The sequence below is a fragment of the Mustela nivalis genome, assembly GCF_964662115.1.
Source record: "Mustela nivalis genome assembly, chromosome: 1".
Lineage (NCBI taxonomy): Eukaryota > Metazoa > Chordata > Mammalia > Carnivora > Mustelidae > Mustela > Mustela nivalis.
Window position 1 is genome coordinate 71036564 of NC_139020.1, and position 20563 is coordinate 71057126.

A 20563-nucleotide genomic window follows, 5' to 3' on the forward strand; every position below is an offset into this window, starting at 1 on the left:
AATTCAAACTATAGGAGAAATAACTGGATTTGTGGAAAAGGGTGGTGGTTAATGGGTTCCAGGCAATATTGAGTTTAAGTGACACTGGAATATTCTGAGGAGAGTTTCCAAAACGATATATTGCTCTAGAACTTCCTAAAATAAACCATAATGGGCTGGATTTCCAGATTAGGGTAAAGAAAATAGCTCAAGTTCTGAAAATGACTCAAGTTCGACAAGAAGCCAGAAATAGAGTAAGAAAAGAATAGCAAAGAAGGGAAGGGACAGATAGGGGAGAGAAGGGAAGACAGGAGAGACAAGAATGAGATTTCAGAAACATCTGAAAGGATATTCAGGTTAAAGCAGCTTTAGGATTAAAGCAAAGAAATAGGAACTGTAAAAGACTAGGAAAGGGTATGAAAACAAGAGAAAAAAAGAGCATTTTTAAGAGAAGGTAGACGTCAACAATCTCAAGTGTCTCATGGGAAATAGATAATTGAGATTTAACTTTCCATGGCCATTGGATTTTTGTCATTAGGAGCTCACTAGGGATTCCTGATGAGTTCTACCGTTATTCACTGGAATCATATAGAAAATAGAATCCATTATCTTCCACACCAAAACCTTTCAAATAATTGAAATCAGCTATTTGAGGCTTTTTTTTTCTTGAGGTTTTCTTCTCAAAACTAAGCATGTTTTGATATTTAAATATCAAACTCAGTTTGCTGAAAGACTGCAAAAGTTTTACTCTGGCCACTCCTGTGTGTATCTCATGGCACCTAGTCTCCCACTGATATCTTAAGGCACTTAGTTGAATGTTTAAGCGCTACAAACAGCTGGATCTTCAGCAATTTTGTCTGAAAGGGACTTTGGGTCTCCAAAATTGGAGACTTGGTTTTAAAAAGGAGAATCATTTAATCTGATAATAATTAGATTGTGAAAATCTAAAATCTTAAAGAAAAAAGCGGAAAGGAATTGCTTGGAAGTTAAAATTACAAAGTTAAGCCCATTGGTGATTTCTTTATTACCTGAATTTGCCTAAGAAAGGCCTCCAATTTACTATAGTTAATAATAAATAATTAAAATAATGCATCAATGCATCACCTGTATCATTTCTATCTAGATAAAAAGGTCTCAATGTCTCTTTATTAAAGAGGGAGTGCTTCTTCATATTCTATACAGATATGTTCTGAGACCCTAGTAGATGCCTGAAATGACAATAGTACCAAGCCTTTATGTGTATTATGCTTTTTCCTAATAATACCTGCTTATGATAAAATTTAATTTATAAATTAGGCACAATAAGAGATTAAAAACAATAGCTAATAATAAAATAGAACAACTGTAACAATATACTGTGATAAAAGTTATGTGAATGTGGTTTCTCAAAAAATCTTATTGTGTTATACTCACCCTTCTAATGATGATGTGAGAGAATAAAATGCCCACGTGCTAAGATAAGGTGCAGTGAATACAGGCACTAGGACATCGCTCTAGGCTATTACGGACTTTCTGACCACATGTCAGGGGAGGATCATCTGCTTCTGGATCACAGAACAACACGGGTGACTGAAACCATAGAACATAAAACCATGGATAAGGAGGGACTAATGTAATCTGAACTTCAGGAAAATTCATTAGATGCTTTTAAAATCACAGAGAACAAGATAAGAAATAGTCCACTATGTATGAGAAACACAAAGGTAGCTTCCCATTTATTTTTGGTATCTAAATTAAAAAATACTTGAAAATAATGAAGGAAAACTTGATGGAGTGAGATATTTGTATAGTACATTAGTTTATCTAAAAATAAAGTATACTTTCAAAGAGATTTTGGAATGTTAAAATATTTTACATGCATTATGATTTTATGACATATACATTGCAAGATACTACCAGCATTTGGTTAAAACACTTATGCCTCACTTTAAATGAATTAGCCATATTCACAGTTCTGAAGAACTGGATTTTTGTGCATTTGCTGCCACAAAACTGATTTGTAAAGGAAATTACAATTTATCCTTAAACATAAAATCAAATAAAAAACTTCTCAGTGGCTACCTCTAGAGATTGCATTACTGTGCAAACTTAGCTAAACTGGAACTCCACTTCCCAAATCTCTCTCTCCGTTATTGGTAGAACAGACCATGCAAGAAATCTGCAAGAGATCTGAAAGGTGGAAGAGAAGCACCTGCCATGTTTACACTTGAAAATTCAGTGTAGTGTTAAATCTAATGCAGGTCAAGTAAGCTATTGGGGATCTTTTGCTAGGGTGATCAACATTTCTGATTTAACTGAGATTGTCCCAGTTTCTGTACTGCTAAGCCTCCTATCCTGGGAAACCCCTCAGTCCTGGGAAAATCAGGACAGTTGGTTGCTCTACTCCTGGCCTGTCTTGGTGGGACTCATCTCCTCCAGCCCAGAGTGAACTGAACTTGGACTGGACTTCTTTAATTACTCTGACTCCTGACATACTTAACTTCATGAAGAAAGGCATTATCTTTTCCAGCAGGTCACCCAATCATCAAAATTAGAAGCTAGGATATAATAAAAGAAAGATGGTCTTATTCTGTTTGACCTTATTCTTCCAGTCATCAGTGGAAGTCATTAGCCTTTGTCTTCCCCACCTTCAGGTCTGTTTCTTTTTCTCTTTAGTGTTGTCTGCTCCACTGCCTGCCTGGCAGCCTACAGACCAGAAACAAACACAGAAATAATAGCCATAATAAACTGTTTACCAAAATCCCATAACTGCATCATGTTAAATCCCTATAATAAACTACTTACTTCATATAACCTCTCTGATTCTCTGCTCAATGATTGATATATCACCAATGATTTTGTCCAGTCATCACCTAGAGAATAAACATAGCTATTTTAGCAGTAATAATAATTATTCCTTGTATCACTATAGTACTGTATTGCTATTAAGTACTTATATAACATATAAATTTATTGGTCACAAAATTGGAAAGTAGAACTTATATTAATATATCTATTATAAAAAGGCATATGAAATAAAACTTTGCTCTTTTTTGTTATTAGTAATTTACCCCCTCTAGAAAGTAATTAAAATGGCCATTTAGCTGGACATTTAGATTATACAATCTCTCCTACCATTCTCAAGAGTCAATGTGTAGAACACGTACAATGGTAACCAAATGATGAATAATCATCTTATGTTAGAGAATCCAACTTCTGTCTTAGCAGTTAAATTAACTTTCTTATTCCAATTTACCTGAATCTTAATCCAAGTTAGCTAGTTAGCCTTTTTTTTTTTTTTTTGGACCAGTAAGTTTAATTTTAAGTACCTAAGAAAGAATTTAGGATTTATTGACTCAAAACCATGAGTCAACATTCTTTATTCAAGACTTTAATGCCAATACCCTTATTTTAGGTTTGAATATTTTTTCTTAGACATTAACAATACACTTAATCTGGTCTTCTATAATCCATTTTTATAACACAACTATTCAATAGCATTTTTTTTCTTCCTTTTCTGCTTCTCATTTACCCTGTGCTCTCTTCTTGCATGACTGCTCCCTAAACCAAACTGCCCCAAAACCTGCATAACCTAAGGTCTCTCCCATGAGTTCTATAGTTTATCTTATGGCGTCTGTCTTTTCCCATATATTTAAATGGTGATCATTTGTTCACAAGACCTACACTTAAATCCAGAATAAAGGAGAAACATAATGTGTTACTTCAACACAGAAATTTGATATCAATACAGAAATCTGATATCAAATATCATATTTAATTTGATAAAATTAAAACTCATTTTACACACACACACACACACGGAATAGAAAGACCTACCTTAAATTGAAATTTTCTCTCAGAAATCAGAATTTAGAAAGGAAGCCAGCTATTACTATGTCAATTTCACAATGTCCTGGAGGTACTCACCAGTGCAAAGAGGCAAGGGAGTAAAAACGAATTTAGCAATGTTGATGGATATAAGATCAATAAACAAAATCAATTACATTTCTATATGCTAGCAACAAAACTTCAAAATAAAACTTGAGGACACTATCACTCATAAATTCTGTCAAAAAACATTAAATGTTTGATAATAAATTTAATAAAAATTATGCAATCCTCTACAAAATAATAGAAAACATTATTAGGAGAAATTAAATTAAAGCACAGTAAGTGTGAAAGATGTTTCTAATACAAATACTTGATATACTACTAGCATCCAGATACATAAAACACAAGTAACATGAAAATGAAAGATGAAAGATGACCAATGAAAGTAAGAGCAAAAGACTATTCATAGGCACTTCCCAAAGTCCAAATAGCCAGTAAGAAAGTTCTCAGGCTCATTATTTATCAGAGAGTGTAAATAAAATCACAAGAGACTATAATACCCCAACATGCTTATAACACATGTTCACTAGTGTTGACTATGTGCCAGGTAATATTCCAAGTGATTTACACATATTAGTTTCCCTAATCCCCACAATGATGTTAGTACTATTATTATCATCCCTGTTTTTCAGATGAGGGAAACAAGGCAGGAAAGGGATAAGAAACCATCCAAAGTAAAAAAGCTACTAAGTGAAGGAGTGGGTAATGAAAGGAGCTCGGACTCAAGCCCAGGGGGGTTAGCTATGATGTCCACATGTTTAACTTAAGTTATACGACTTTCCAAACTAGAAGGGTAAACATAAATTGAGTCAGACTATAAAATATTTTTGAAGAGTAATAAACAAGATCTAACCACTGTAAAATATATACCTTACTTTTTAAGTAGAAAGATATAAAATATATTTTTCTGGAATTAATATATCATTTTACTGAAATTCAAATTAAAACCTCATTGTCTCGAATGAAATAAGTCAAGCAGAGAGAGTCAATTATCATATGGTTTCACTTACTTTTGGAGCATAAGAAATAACATGGAGGACATTAAGAGAAGGAAAGGAAAAGTGAATTGTGGGAAATCCACAGTCTATGACTGTGAACTCTGAGAAGCAAACTGAGGGTTTTGGAAGGAAGGAGGATGGGGGTTGGGTGAGCCTGGTGGTGGGTATTGTGGAAGGCATGTAGTGCTTGGAGCACTGGGTGTGGTACATAAACAATGAATCTTGGAACACTGAAAAAATAAAATTAAATGGAAAAAAAAAGAATAGAAAAATGCAATTTACACTTTACAAAAAAAAAAACCTCATTGTTTTATTCTGTTGGGAAATGGATAGGAATCATCTTAATATTAATAAGAAATAAAATAAATCATTAGAATAGCCATGAAAAGTATGAAGTGATGTACAAAGGACTTGTTAATGAAGAACTTGAGTTATGAGATATAAGAAAATTCTATAAAACCATTGTAATCAAATCAATATGACACTGAATTTATAGTACTCAAATCAATATGACACTGAATTTATAGTATTCAGCAGGAGAGACAAATAACTAGACTGGAAGAGAGAGTCTACAGAAAATTTAATGATTATAGCAGGCAGAATCTAAGATCTCCCTCAAGTTTCCAATCTCTGTGTGTATACACTCTGTATATTCCCCTTCCACTGAGTATAGGCGGAACTTGTGAAAATGGTAAGATTTCATTCCCATGACTAGGCTACATTATATGGGAAAGGGATTTTGCAAATGTAACTAAAATCCTTAATCAGTTGGTGTTGAGTTAAAATCAAAAGTGATAGTACCATCTGTGAGTCTGGCCTTTCAGGCTTACTCTGCTGGGATAGACTGAAGTGGGAATGATTATCTTGCTGCCCTGGAAGCAGCTAACAGACATGCTGGCCACTCCCTATCGTGAAGGCCACATCAAGAATCTGAGAGTGGCTTTTAGGAGTTTAGAACCCCCAGGTGACAACCAGCAAAAAGGTGGTGACCTCTGTCTTATAAATGTAAAGAACTAAATTCTGTCTAAACCAGTAAGCACAGGGGAGTCCATGCCTCAAAGGACATCAAGGTTCCAGACAACACCTTGATTGCAGCCTGATGAGACTGTAAACAGATTAGTAGCTAATTCATGCCTGGACTCCTGACTCACAGAAACTTTGACATAATAAATATGCATTATTTAAGCTGCCAAATTTTTAGCAATGTTATGCAATAATAAAAAACTAACACAATGACAAAACTGATATTTCAATACGATGTAAGAAGATTTTTTGTTTCATAAGTTATACCAGAAAACTATATACCTGAAAAAAGAGAAAAATTTGAGTCTTATCTCCTACCATGTTTAAAATATATTCAGAATACTATAATAAAATGTGTAAAAAATACAAAAAAGGACACTTTATGCACAGTTTAATTGGGGGAAACATTCTTAACCAAGGGAGGAAATCCAGAATCTAAGGAAGAAGATATATTTATCCAAATAAATGTTTAAAATCTTTGCCATGGCAAAAGTTATAATCAAGTTAACAAGCAAGATTAGACTTTGATAAGTATTTACAAAACATAGTATCAAAATGTGATTATAAGTAAAATATACATTGAACTCATAAACTAACAAGAGAAAGACAGACCCTAATAGAAAATGGGCAAAGGAGAAGAAGCTGTTAGCAAAAGATCAACAAACAACAAACATTCTAACTCACTACAAGTCAGGAAAACAAAAATAAGGAAATGATATTACTTAATCTAGCAAAAAAAAAAAAACATTTTAAAGCATAGGACCTAATGTTTGTAGGGATACAAGAAAAAAACTTATTCTTACTGGTTGAAATGTAAATTTTTCTAGTCATCTTGAAAAAGCAAACTGGAAACACCTCTTACAACTTCAGGACAGAACAAGCTCACTCCTGAAAAATTAACTTCAAAAAATAAAAGTACCAACCTGTAAGCATATAAGTAATCAGAGGATATGGGTGGCTGATTTTTATTAATGTGCTATTTATTTTATTTTCACAACTGACTTCTATTACTGCTATAATTTGGAAAACTGCAAGTAAGGAATATCATTAGAGAAAGAGAGAGAATACTAGTAAGAATGGCTGGTATTTCTATAATAATTACTATGTGTTAACCACTACAAACATTTTATATATATTAACTCATCTTTTTGATAATCTTATAAGGTAAGTACTAATATTGCTTTGAAATATGAATCGTTCAAAAACACACGACTAAATAGTAGTAAATACAAACACAGAGAGGAAGTCTGATTTCAAAATCTTCCACTTTCAACCACTCAATCTACATACTATTGTACTACAAGCAAAAGATGAGAAAAGAACTCTTTAAGAACCCCAGCACAGAATGTTAGAGATCTAGCATGGCAGTTGACATGTTTTTATGTAAATATATTCTGAGACATTAAACTCCAACTGCCAGGAGGATCTGAAGACAGACATCTGCGTTACAAATATGAAAAGTCAAAGATGCTTTCTAAAATGAACTTTAGTTGCCAAATGTACAGCACATCCATGTCAAAAAGACAAAAACAAAATGTAATAACTCTTATACAAATCTCTGGGATCATGCTATATTTAATCTATCCTTCCTGTTTCTTAAAGCAGGAAGGATAGATTAAATATAGCGTGAGAACTGAGGAGATTAGTGTTTAGTATGAGATGGGTTTCTTATAAATGTACTTGCTGTCAACTTCTCCAGCTGGAAAATCTGGAGAAATAAACACAAACCAAACACAGCAATAAAAGATAATCTTTTACAGTTAATCAGACTTGAACTATTTTGTAAATAAAATTTAGGGTATCTCTTCAAAATTATATGTGATATGAACTGTAAGAAAGGAATGGATAGTGTGAAATCCGTGTAGACTAAATAATGACACCTCCCCTAAAAAATAATTAAGCAAGTTTATCTTAAAATAAAATTTCAATACAGCATCAAATCTTTGATGATCATTTAATGCCAAGAGATGCTTTTCTTTATTAAAAATGATTACTCAGGCATGACTTTAATAATTTATCTCGGAAAAACTATAAAGCAAACTTAAATCCCAAACCTGTTTGCATGTCCTTCCATGTCAATGTCATGGGAAGAATAACAAGCCAAAAAATATTTAAAATTCTATTCCAACCCACTGCTCAATTTCCCCTCTTAATAATAATTGTTAGAAGAAATTTTCTACTACCTTTCATGTTAGATGTATTTTTAAGACAAGCAGTGAAACTTTATCTGTTATCTCCATGGTATTCTCAGGCCCCCTCATGGAAATATGAGAGAAATACCTAAAGAGAGAATTAGCATCAAATTCTATTTAAATATACGTCATTATCTTCTCAAAGTTCATCCTTCAAATTGACTTAGGTATTGGAATGTAATGAAATTGGAATTTAATTCCTTTCAAAGGAAATGAAATAATTATTCCCTTGACTAAAAACAACCTCACATCTATTTTGCTACTAAGGCAACTAATTTTAAGAAATTCTTAAATTTGGTAATTGTTATACCATCAGTAAATGGGCATCAAGCCACAACAGAAGAAAATTTTCACTTGTCAACAATATGGTCATTCCTTTCTGGTAGAATGTCTTGTCTCTACTGCGGGGCTATTTAATTGTAGTTCTAGAAGAGCCCAGCTCAGAATTCTGACACAGCAAGGAGACAGCTGCTCACCATTCCAAGAAATCCAGCCCAGTCTTTTTAGCTGTGACATGTGTTTCAATTAACACCAGCTTCTACAGAAGCAGTTGATGAACAGGGGAGTGGTATCGGTACATGCTGATTGTTATGGTGGATCACGTGGGATTTTTTCATAGGTAAGAAAGGCAGAAGAGAGGGAACAGAATTAGAACTTTTATCATGAAAGGAAATAATCCCTCAACCTGGCTGCTGCACAGACAGGAGGCCTTTCATCTGTATTTTAAAAGCTCCTTCCCAAGGGCCTCCGCCCCTCTTCGAAAGTCTTTCCTGTCTCACAGCTCCATCTGCACCCAACATCTCTCAATGACCAAAAGCCAGCATATCCACTTAGTTGTGTTTGTGAATTTTGAGATCCTTTGAGCACCCTACTGTCCACATGCTCCAAATTAGTTCCAGAAGCCGCAATTACTGTCCCTTGAGGACTCTGGATATAAAGTTACTTAGGTTTTCAGTGATCTGCCCCTAAAATCATTTTCCCATAGGCTCTATTATTTCAAATGTGTGAAAGAAAGATCTTTTCTGTATACCCTGTTATAGCAGAATACCTTTATTGCTAAAAGGCATTTATGGCTAATGGGGAACGAATTATTGGCATTTAGATATTATAAAGACATAACATAATAATGTTTACTAGAATAAAAATTGTACTTCTTTAAAAGAACTGTTATAAAAATGATCACTCCGGAGACAGTTTGCCATCAAATAATTTGCTTTATTAGTGAACTAAGGTTTATATTTAACCTCAAAGAATATACTAGAAATATATGGTACCATGGACACACTGCTTTCTACATTTTAGTCTGATGTCTGGCATATACTACATACTAGAATGTGATCTATAGCATGAGATCACAAAGGCAGGCCTCAATCCCCATTAGCTCCAGCTGCTTTAAACATACACTTTGGAAGATAGGGTAAATTGGTCATCATTGGCCATTTCTCCCAATAATCAGTTCCTCCTCCAGATCAAGACTCCCAATTGCCCAGAAAATTTTGCTATTCTGATATAAGACAGCTGTTCTCAAAAGGAGGGAATCACAATAAAATGAGAAGGTGAAACTTGAAAAATGAGCACCAGAAAGCCTAGCACACATCAAAGACAGAAACTTTGGAATAAAGAAGAACATAAGGGGAGGGAATATGGTATTAAATTTCCTCATGTTGTGAAAGACTTCCCTTGGACAGGTTATTAAGAACACCCAAAACATGGGACATTTTTTAAAACAACAATTATTGCCATCATTTAGATTGTAAATAAGGGCATCTTCTCATGTCTCTATAATATTCCTTCCCACTTGCTGACTAATTGAATTTTTCTAAAAGAAGGCATAAATCAGAGTAAAAGGACGTGTACTGAGGAATATTAATACATATTTATGTACATATATGCTCAAATTTGTATAAAGGATGCTCTTTATCAGTACTGATCTTTAAAATAAAATTTAGAAGTAGCAGTGAATTTGGGTGCTAAGCTCTCTATATCACAGAGATATTAGATTCTGTCTACAAATACAAATAAGTTCTTGCAAGTCAATAGTAAACGTTTAGTCTTGTGGAGCATAAAGATGGTTTATGGGCCATGATTGTCGGAGGTCACATTTTGACAAACAAAATTTAATAGCTACTTGATTTTTAGTTAAGACTTGCTTTAGTTATATGAATTGTTGGGTCTGAAAATTATTATGGGACATTATTTAAATTAGTGGCAATTTAAATATCAAATTTAGAATTGGCAAAGGAATTGGCAAAAGAACAAACATATAAGATCAAGGGAACAGAACTGACAGAACTACACATATATGTTCAATAATATGTGGCAAAGGTGCAACATAATTCAATGGAAAAAGAACAGTCTTTCCAACAAATTGGATATGCATATTTTCCCTGTCACTACCCTGAAAATGAACCTCAACCTTTATATCACACCCCATGTGAAGAACAACTCAAAATGGATCATAAACCTAAATATAGAATCTAAAGCTACAAATTTTTTTTTAATTTTTTATTTTTTATAAACATACATTTTTATCCCCAGGGGTACAGGTCTGTGAATCACCAGGTTTACACACTTCACAGCACTCACCAAAGCACATACCCTCCCCAATGTCCATAATCCCACCCCCTTCTCCCAATCCCCCTGCCCCCAGCAACCCTCAGTTTGTTTTGTGAGATTAAGAGTCACTTAAGGTTTGTCTCCCTCCCAATCCCATCTTGTTTCATTTATTCTTCTCCTACCCCCTTAAGCCCCCATGTTGCATCACCACTTCCTTATATCAAGGAGATCATATGATAGTTGTCTTTCTCTGTTGACTTATTTCGCTAAGCATGATACGCTCTAGTTCCATCCACGTTGTTGCAAATGGCAAGATTTCATTTCTTTTGATGACTGCATAGTATTCCATTGTGTATATATACCACATCTTCTTTATCCATTATTTAGTGTGTTTCTACCTCTCAACTATTATGAATAATGTTGCAATGCACATGGGAATTCTTTTTTTTTATTTTTAAGATTTTTCATTTATTTATTTGACAGACAGAGGTCACAAGTAGGCAAGGGGCAGGAAGAGAGAGAGGAAGGGAAAAGGCTCCCTGCTGAGCAGAGAGCCTGATGCGGGGCTTGATCCCAGGACCCTGGGATCAGAACCTGAGCTAAAGGCAGAGGCTTTAACCCACTGAGCTACCCAGTGGGTATGGATTCTTGAATCCATATCTTTTGAAACCTGTTGCCTGCTGGCTTGCCCTATTAATTTCAGATTTACCAGCCCTTATACCCACAATAATGTGATCCCATTCTTTAAATCGCTCTCTTTTTCCCTGTCTTTCTCTCTCTCCTTTCCTCTCCTTCTTTCTCATAATAAATCTTACTGGTTGTCTAGAAAACCCTGACTAATACAATAAGGAAATGAAAAGACAAATCAAAGACCAGGAAAAAGCTCTGCAAACACATGCTTGGCAAAATACCTATACTGAATCTACCTAAGCAATTTTTAATATTCAATAGTAAGAAGAGAAGCAATTTAGTGGGCAAAAGATTTGAACAGACATTTCACTAATGAATATATATGAATGGCCAATAGGGATTCTAAATAAGCACATAAAAAAGTACTCAACATAGTCATTTGTTAAACAAATTAAAATCACAATTAGATAACATTTTTGCATCTACTTCAATGGTTAAAATTTAAATCTGGTATCTTTATCCAAAGATAAAGATTTGGACAAACTGGAGCTCTTACACATTGCTTTTGAGAGTATAAATGGCACGGCTACTTATATTATGAATATACACCTACCATATGACCCAGCAATCCCACTCTTACCAAGGGAATTAAAAACATACGTCCAGGGACACTTGGGTGGCTCAACTAGTTAAGCGACTGAATCTTACTTTTAGCTCAGGTCGTGATATCAGGGTTGTGAGATCCAACCCCACAGTGTACTCGCACTCAGTGTGGAGTCTGCTTAAGACTCTCTCTCCGTCACCTCTCCACCCCCACTTTCTCTTTCAAATAAATAATATCTTTAAAAAAAGTCTACACAATGACTTGTAAATAAATGTGTTAGCATTTTAATTTCTAATCACTCAAAACTGGAAATATCTCAAACATCCTTCAATTGGTAAATGTATAAATGTATATAGTATATCTACACAGTAAAATATTACTCAGCAATAAAAAGCAATGAACTTCTGATACATACAAAAACTTGGATCAATTTCAAAAGCAGTATACTGAATGAAATGTAAAAAGACACAGAAGCTTGAAATCAGGCAATGTGATACCTTCAATTTTGTTTTTCATTTTCAACATTTCCTTAGCAATTTGGGGTCTCTTCTAGTTCCATACAAATTTTAGGATTGTTTGTTCCAGCACTTTCAAAAATGACGGTAGAATTTTTATCAGGATGGCATTGAAAGTATAGATTGCTCTAGGCAGTATAGACATTTTAACAATGTTTATTCTTCTGATCCATGAGCATGGAATGCTCTTCCATCCTTTTGTGTCTTCGTCAGTTTCTTTTATGAGTGTTCTGTAGTCCCTTGAGTACAGATCCTTCACCTCTTTGGTTAGGTTTATTCCCAGGTATCTTACGGTTCTTGGTGCTATAGTAAGTGGAATCGACTCTCTAATTTCCCTTTCTATATTTTCATTGTTAGTGTATAAGAAAGTGACTGATTTGTATACATTGATTTTGTATCCTGCTGCATTACTGAATTGATGTATGAGTTCTAGTAGTTTGGAGATGGAGTCTTTTGGGTTTTCCATATGAAGTATCATGTCATCTGTGAAGAGAGAGAGTTTGACTTCTTCTTTGCCAATATGAATACCTCTTACTTCTTTTTGTTGTCTGGTTGCTGTTGCTAGGACTTCAAGTACTATGTTGAACAATAGTGATGAGGCTGGACATCCCTGTTGTGTTCCTGATCTCAAAGAGAAGGCTGTCAGCTTTCCCCCATTGAGAATGATATTCTTTGTGGGTTTTTCATAGATGGATTTTATGAAGTTGGGGAATGTTCCCTCTATCCCTATACTTTGAAGCATTTTAATCAGGAATGGATGCTGTATCTTTTCAAACACTTTTTCTGCATGAATTAAGAGGACCATATGATTCTTCTCTCTTCTCTTACTGATTTGTTCTATCACATTGATTGATTTTCAAATGTTCAGCCACCCTTGTATCCCATGGATGAATCCCACCTGTTCGTGGTGAATAATCTTTTTAATGTACTGTTGGGTCCTCTTAGCTAGGATCTTATTGAGAATCTTGGCATCCGTATTCATCAGGGATATTGGTCTGAAATTCTCACAAAGCTGTGATCACCAAAACAGCATGGTACTGGCACAAAAACAGACACAGAGATCAGTGGAACAGAGTAGAGAGCCCAGATATGGACCATCAACAGTATGGTCAAATAGTCTTCAATGAAGCAGTAAAAAATATACAGTAGAAAACAACAACAACAACAACAACAACAGTCTCTTCAATAAATGGTGCTAGGAAAATTGGACAGCTATATGTAGAAGAACAAAACTTGACCATTCTCATACACCATACACAAAAACAAACTCAAAATGGATAAAAGACCTCAATGTGAGGCAGGAATCTATCAAAATCCTAGAGGAGAACATAGACAGTCACCTCTTCGACATCGGCCACAGCAACTTCTTCCAAGACACGTCTCCGAAGGCAAAGAAAAGAAAAGTGAAAATGAACTTCTGGAACTTCATCAAGATCAAAAGTTTCTTCACAGCAAAGGAAACAGTCAACAAAACAAAGAGGCAACCCACAGAATAGGAGAAGATATTTGCATATGACACTACAGACGAAGGGCTGATATCCAAGATCTAGAAAGAACTCCTCAAACTCAACACATACAAAACAGATGATCATGTCAAAAAATGGGCAGAAGACATGAACAGACACTTCTCCAAAGTAGACATACAAGTAGCTAACAGACACATGAAAAAATGTTCATCATTAGCCATCAGGGAGATTCAAATCAAAACCACATTGAGATTCCACCTTACACCAGTAAGAATGGCCAAAATCAATAAGACAGTAAACAACAAGTGTTGGAGACGATGTGGAGAAAGGGTAACCCTCTTAAACTATTGGCGGGAATGAAAGTTGGTGCAGCCACTTTAAAAAACAGTGTGGAGATTCCTTAAGAAATTAAAAATAGAGCTATCCTATGACCCTGCAATTGTACTACTGGGTATTTACACCAAAGATACAGATATAGTGAAAACAAGGACCATCTGTACCCCAGTGTTCGTAGCAGCAATAGCCATAGTCACCAATCTGTGGAAAGAACCAGATGCCCTTCAACAGATGAATGGATAAAGAAGATATGGTCCATGTATACAATGGAGGATTGTAAAGATGAATACCTAACTTTTGTATCAACATGGATGGGACTAGAGGAGATTATGCTGAGTGAAGTAAGTCAAGCAAAGAGAGTCAATTATCATATGGTTTCCCTCACTTGTGGAGAATAAGGAATAACACAGAGGACATTGGGAGATGAAGAGGAGAAGTGAGTTGGAGGAATTCGGAGGGGAGAGACAACCATGAGAGACTGTGGACTCTGAGACAAACTGATGGTTTTGGAGGGGAGGGTGGTGGGGGGCTGGGTGAGCCTGGTGGTGGATATTATGGAGGGCATGTACTGCATGAAGCACTGGGTGTGGTGCATAAACAACTAATTTTGGAACACTGAAAAAAAATAAATTTTAAAAATACTGAATAGAAAGAAGCATTTGGTATACAGGAAAATTATAAAGTAGAATTCATTGTGAGATAAATTCATGGAATAAGAGGAACTTAAACTATGCTTTTGTGTAGCCTGAGTAGAAAAACAGAAATAAAAGGAATAACCATACCACCTGGCAGCACAGATAACCACAACTGCTGCTACTGCCAAGTGAATAGCTAGACTACAGTTACTCATAGTCCTAGAGCCACTAGTATCGTTACAACAGAAATGTTTTCTATGCTGGGAACAGGCTCTTTGGGTCTTGGAGAGCAGACCTGGTTAAATGAAGTCAATAATTAAAATTAATCATGTTAAATCTGCAAGAAACATGCAACTTATAAAGGGCAGAAGTAGAATCCAGTAAAAAGGCTGTATAATTAATAGATACATCCTGTGGGAAGCCTTAAGTTTAAGATAATAAGGAGTATTATCTCTCAGAAGCTCTCCAGAAAGCTTAAACTCCAGGTGCCCTACTCATGAACACACCATTTATTGTCTCTTCCACCTTTCCTGCTTTACTTACTTCCCTACTCTTTCAACATAAATTCCAGAATTATCTTCGTAGCCCCCTACCAAAAAAAAAAAAAAAAAATTTTCTTGCACTGAATTCTTCACTCTGGAATTTTGTTTTCAGGGAATCCAGACCAATATAGAGTGTTTACAGATGTTCAAGACTGAGTGTGGGATTAGAAAAATAAGTAATTCAATTGTGACCAATAGCATTTCAGGTAAGGTTTTCCATACCATGTCATTACAATTCTTGGGTTGACTTAGAAGAGAAAAAAAACTACTTTGAGCACACAAGCATAGGATCATGAGTACAATTCAATTCAACAAGTGTGTATATGGTATCTGCTATATGCACTACAGAAGGCACTGTGGAGGATGCCAAACTGAGCCAAATTGCCCATGGCCACAAAATACCCCATTTCCTTCCACTAAAATTCCCAAAAGAGATCATTAAAAAGACCCAAACAGAAAATCAGATTTCTCAAAGGTCATCAAATAACTTTTTTTTTTTTTTTTTTTTTTTTACTAGACTCTTAAATGTCAAGCTGAATGTGTATAAAATCCTGACCAGGCCACATAATGAATCAATCTCTCCAATGTCATTTATTTGGAAGCTGATACTAACAAATTAGGGGATATTCCCAGAACCAAGAATAAAAGATATTTCCCTCTGGTAATGGACAGTAATTCACCTAACTATATCATCACAACTAATCAGGCAATTAGTGTTGTCCCTTGACAATAGGAGAAATATCACTGATTTGCTGCCTGGCCATAATGGTACCCAGTTCTTCAGCTCAAGGGTCAGGGTTCTTTAGAACTTTTCTTATAAAATTAAAAACTTTTGAAAGGCCTTGGAACACAATTCAACTATCTACTGATGGATGTCATAAACCCCCCACTACCGCATAGTCATACCTGTTTTTTGCTAATCAAGCTTAGTACACCTCTTCAGGAGTTCATAAGCATTCCAAACCTGTTTTTAGGCTTGAGTTACAAATTTTAGAAATATGTTAAAATATGAGGGTCTCCAGAACTAGTCCCCAATATAGTTGTTTAGAACAGAGCAGGCAGAGGTGTCTAGGATACTATGGGAATGCAAAAGAACAACCATGGTTAGAATACCAATGAACATGTCATTACCCAACCTTGTGTTTTTTCTGTGAAATTAAGCAATATTCAATTTCCCAGAAGCTAAAGTCACATAATATAATCCCTGGAACAAGTTAATTTTTATATTTTAATTACTTCCCATTCTGATATAAAATCACCATCCAAGTACATTAAGACATATCTAGATGAAAAGAATACTGGGAATGCTAAATAGTCCACTTACAATAAAAGTAAAACATCTTAATTTTTGTAAAAAGGCATTGCATTTTTAATTAGATATTAAGAAAAGTGGGAATAACAAGGCAGTTTCTGCCTTTGTCAGAGTGGCTTGGGTACCTCAGGAGAGCTCCAAAACAATGTTGCACACTAGACAACCTCACCCCACAATGCCTAGAATACTGTATGTGTGGCAGAATTTGGCCCATCTATAGACTTTAATTCCTGAAAATGATGCCATAAATATTATGCTAGAATAGTATAAAAGCTAATAAAATTTTATACTAAATCTCTAATCAAAACAATAACAATTCACAGAGGTCCATTAGTGACAATTTCTGAATAAAAATCAGAAACTACACTAAATTTCAAGTAGAAAGATACACAGAAAATGCAAATATGTCCTTTTTAAAGAGCTAAGTCTATCTTGCTGGTCTAATACTACATATAAGCAACTTCCTATGCCTTTGATCTGGACATTAACTGAAAGGGCCTTCCACCTAAAATATCCACTGTGCACCCTGTTTTGTTATCTAAATTCCCAACTATGTTCACTGCTTCATTCCTTTTGGTCTTATGCATTATTTTTGTCAATTTTTTAAAAATTAAAATACCTACAAAAAGGAGAGCATCCTCTTATCACTGGACAACTTAGACTGCAGCTGCTATCTATGGGGACAGTACACTGAATAAATACTGCATAGCAGTGAGAGCATCAAGGATGAAGCATGGGAAAAAAAGCATTCCTGACTCCTTTGCGAAGAACCCAGTAGATATCTGACTGATCCTCTCAGAAAGAAGTTCAGATTGAATAGATCAAATACTTCCTTCACCATCTTAATTCGGTTGACATTATTTTCCAAGAAAATTAGATCATTAGGTAGGCAGGAGACATCAGAAGCCACGTGCTCTAACAACCTCATTATACACATAAAGACACTGAATCTCAGAGAAGTTGACTTGTCAAAAATTGAGCAGCTATCTGTTGCAACTCTATAGCCAGAACTCAGGTTCAAGTCAGAAGGTGAAGCTAGTCAGCTGTCTCTACCAAACTACTCAAAAGTAAGGAGGGGGGATGGAATATATGGAATGACTAGAGAACAACACTGTCTTTATCAAAAGTTCTTAGAATAAATGCCTCCAAGAATTTTTTTTCACACACATCTGAAATTGAGCTGTGAGGAGCTGCTAAGGCTTCTTGTAACATCCCCTACTTCATGACAAAATACTTCACTGGTGTTTTTCATTTGTCTATATCTCTCATAAAACTTGCCATCTTTCACAACAGGGACAATATTTTCATTTATGTACATTTTTAATACCTTGTACTGAAGTGCAAAGACTTACAGATTGTGAATTTTCAATATATATTTGAGTGAATAAATAAAACAATGTTTATAGCAAAATTCCTCTTAACAGTGAAATTAGCCTAAGTGAATAGCAATATAGTATCAGTTAAACAAAACCTAGTAAAGACAAAAGACAGAATATTATCCATACATTAGAATGATACTGTTGAAAAATAATGCCATAGAAACTATTCACTAATGTTGCAGGATAAAAATCAGTTCACTAAGCAAGGTGTTCCAATTTTTGTGAATAAATACCTGGCTAGAAAGATTAAGCATCACATGTTAAAAATAGTTATTTCTGGGTTCTGATCTTTATTCTTGTCACTGTACTATGTTTCAAATACTTTGAAGGGGAGCCTGGGTAGCTCAGCCCATTGAGCACCTGACTCTTGGTTTCAGCCCAGGTCATGACCCTTCTCAGAGCAAAGGGTCCTAGGATTGAGCCCTGCATCCACATCCACACTCAGCACAGAGTCTGCTTGGGATTCTCCCTCTCTCTGTCCCTCTGCGCATCCCCACAGTTGCATTCTATAAACTAATACATAAATAAATAAAATCTTTCAAAAAACCAAATACTTTGAAAATAGTCAATACCTGATGTAATAAAAATTTAATATTTCCCAAAACTAACAAGTCCTGTTAAATAATTATTTTTTACATATGATATTTGATAACGGGGGGAAACTAGTCATCTAACTAGACTGCCTATTTGTATAAAGTCTTAAAATAGTACTAATTTTAACAATTTAGATTATAGAAAGTGATTTTATACTCTGGATTATAGTTTTCAATTTGAAAAAAAATGGGCTAAAGGATAGTGATTTGGGAGGAAATCCTCCACCTGAAAAAGAGGTGATTATGCCCTTTCTCCTGGATTCATACAAATCTTTGAGAATCACTTGGTCAATCTGTGCATCCATTTCACAGGTGAACAATGTGAACAATCCTTGACACAAAGTTCCTTGTGTGGTTAAATGAAATGGTGTCTTGCATAATGCTACACATTCAGTGACAGCTAGCTCTTACTACTATCAGGCTGTCATGAAACTAAAAAGTCAAAAAACAAACTGGAAACTGGAAACTAACAGTAGAAGCACCTGGAATTATTAAGGGAAATAAAGATGATGCATATATGATTTCATATATGTATATAATATATATATACTGATGCACGAAAAATAGGCACTAAACCATAAATTGATATGTAACACAGAACGTAATTACTGTTATCCTAATTATTACCAAAATTTAATAGACTAGGGCTTGTGCTTTTTTTAAAAAAAAAAAAAGCAGGAACAATATAATGACAAATAATAACTATTACAACCCAATAAATCTGGAGATAAATTTCATTACCACCGTGTTTCAGCAATTTATTTTCTGGAAAAAATCCTTTCTCTAAGTACTTGGTAAAAAGGGAAATAATAAGAATTTTATGAGGATTAAAGGTCAAAAAAAAAGTGGAAGTTGGCATAAAGAAAGCAGTCAATAATATTACTTTTGATTTCTCCCATCATTCGGAAGAAACAAATCTACTAGAAAGGAGAAAAATCAAAATGATAAATTTAAACTTGTTTGGCAGTCTCAGAACAGGCACTTTGGAATGAAATAAGGATGAAGACAAAAGGAAAGAGAAATAGAATAGATAATATTGTGGGAATATGTCAAAGACTTAGGGAAGCCAAATAGAACAGACTAGCAAATATATTTCACTAGAACATATAACTGACCTGAAAGCAAGATAAAGTTGTGATGAGAAGTTCAAGTCCCAAGCCATCTGCTGGGAGCCTAATACTGCTTAATGCCAAAGATCTGATAAATTATTAATGAATTCAATACTTGACTGATGAAAATAGCTTTCCACAATGTTGGAATAGTTGAAAGATGAATATGAACTTGTCAAGAGAGCTGTGTAAATCAGTTTCATCCAAACAGGGCATGTCTATCATTAAAACTAAAATAATGTCAATATGTGGCACCTGGATGGCTCAGTGGGTTAAGCCTCTGACTCAGATCATGGGATCTTAGGGTCCTGCAATCAAGACCCACATCAGGCTCTCTGCTCGGCAGGGAACCTGCTTCCCCCCCTCTCTCTGCCTATGATCTCTCTCTCTCTGTGTCAAATAAAATCTTTTTAAAAAAATCTTTAAAATGATGTCAGTATGACTACCATTCCTCTTAGTTTTCTCCTTACTGGTGGACCTTTTAGAAGAATGTGCATGTCAAATACATACAACTTGTATACATATAATAAGATGTGAAAATAAATTTAATCATGATTTTATAAATAACTGTCTAATAAAAGTAGCAATGGAGAAATGTCTATTAGAATTCTCTCTGAAACTATCAGAGGACAAAAAATGTTATACAAATGACTACTCATTCATTTATTCATTTAATAAGAATATATTAATTGGTCACATGTAAAAGAATAAAACTGGACCACTATTTTACATCATACACAAAAATTAACTAAAAATAGATTAAAGACTTGAACATAAGACCTGGAACCATAAAACTCCTAGAAAAAAAAATATAGATGGTAAGC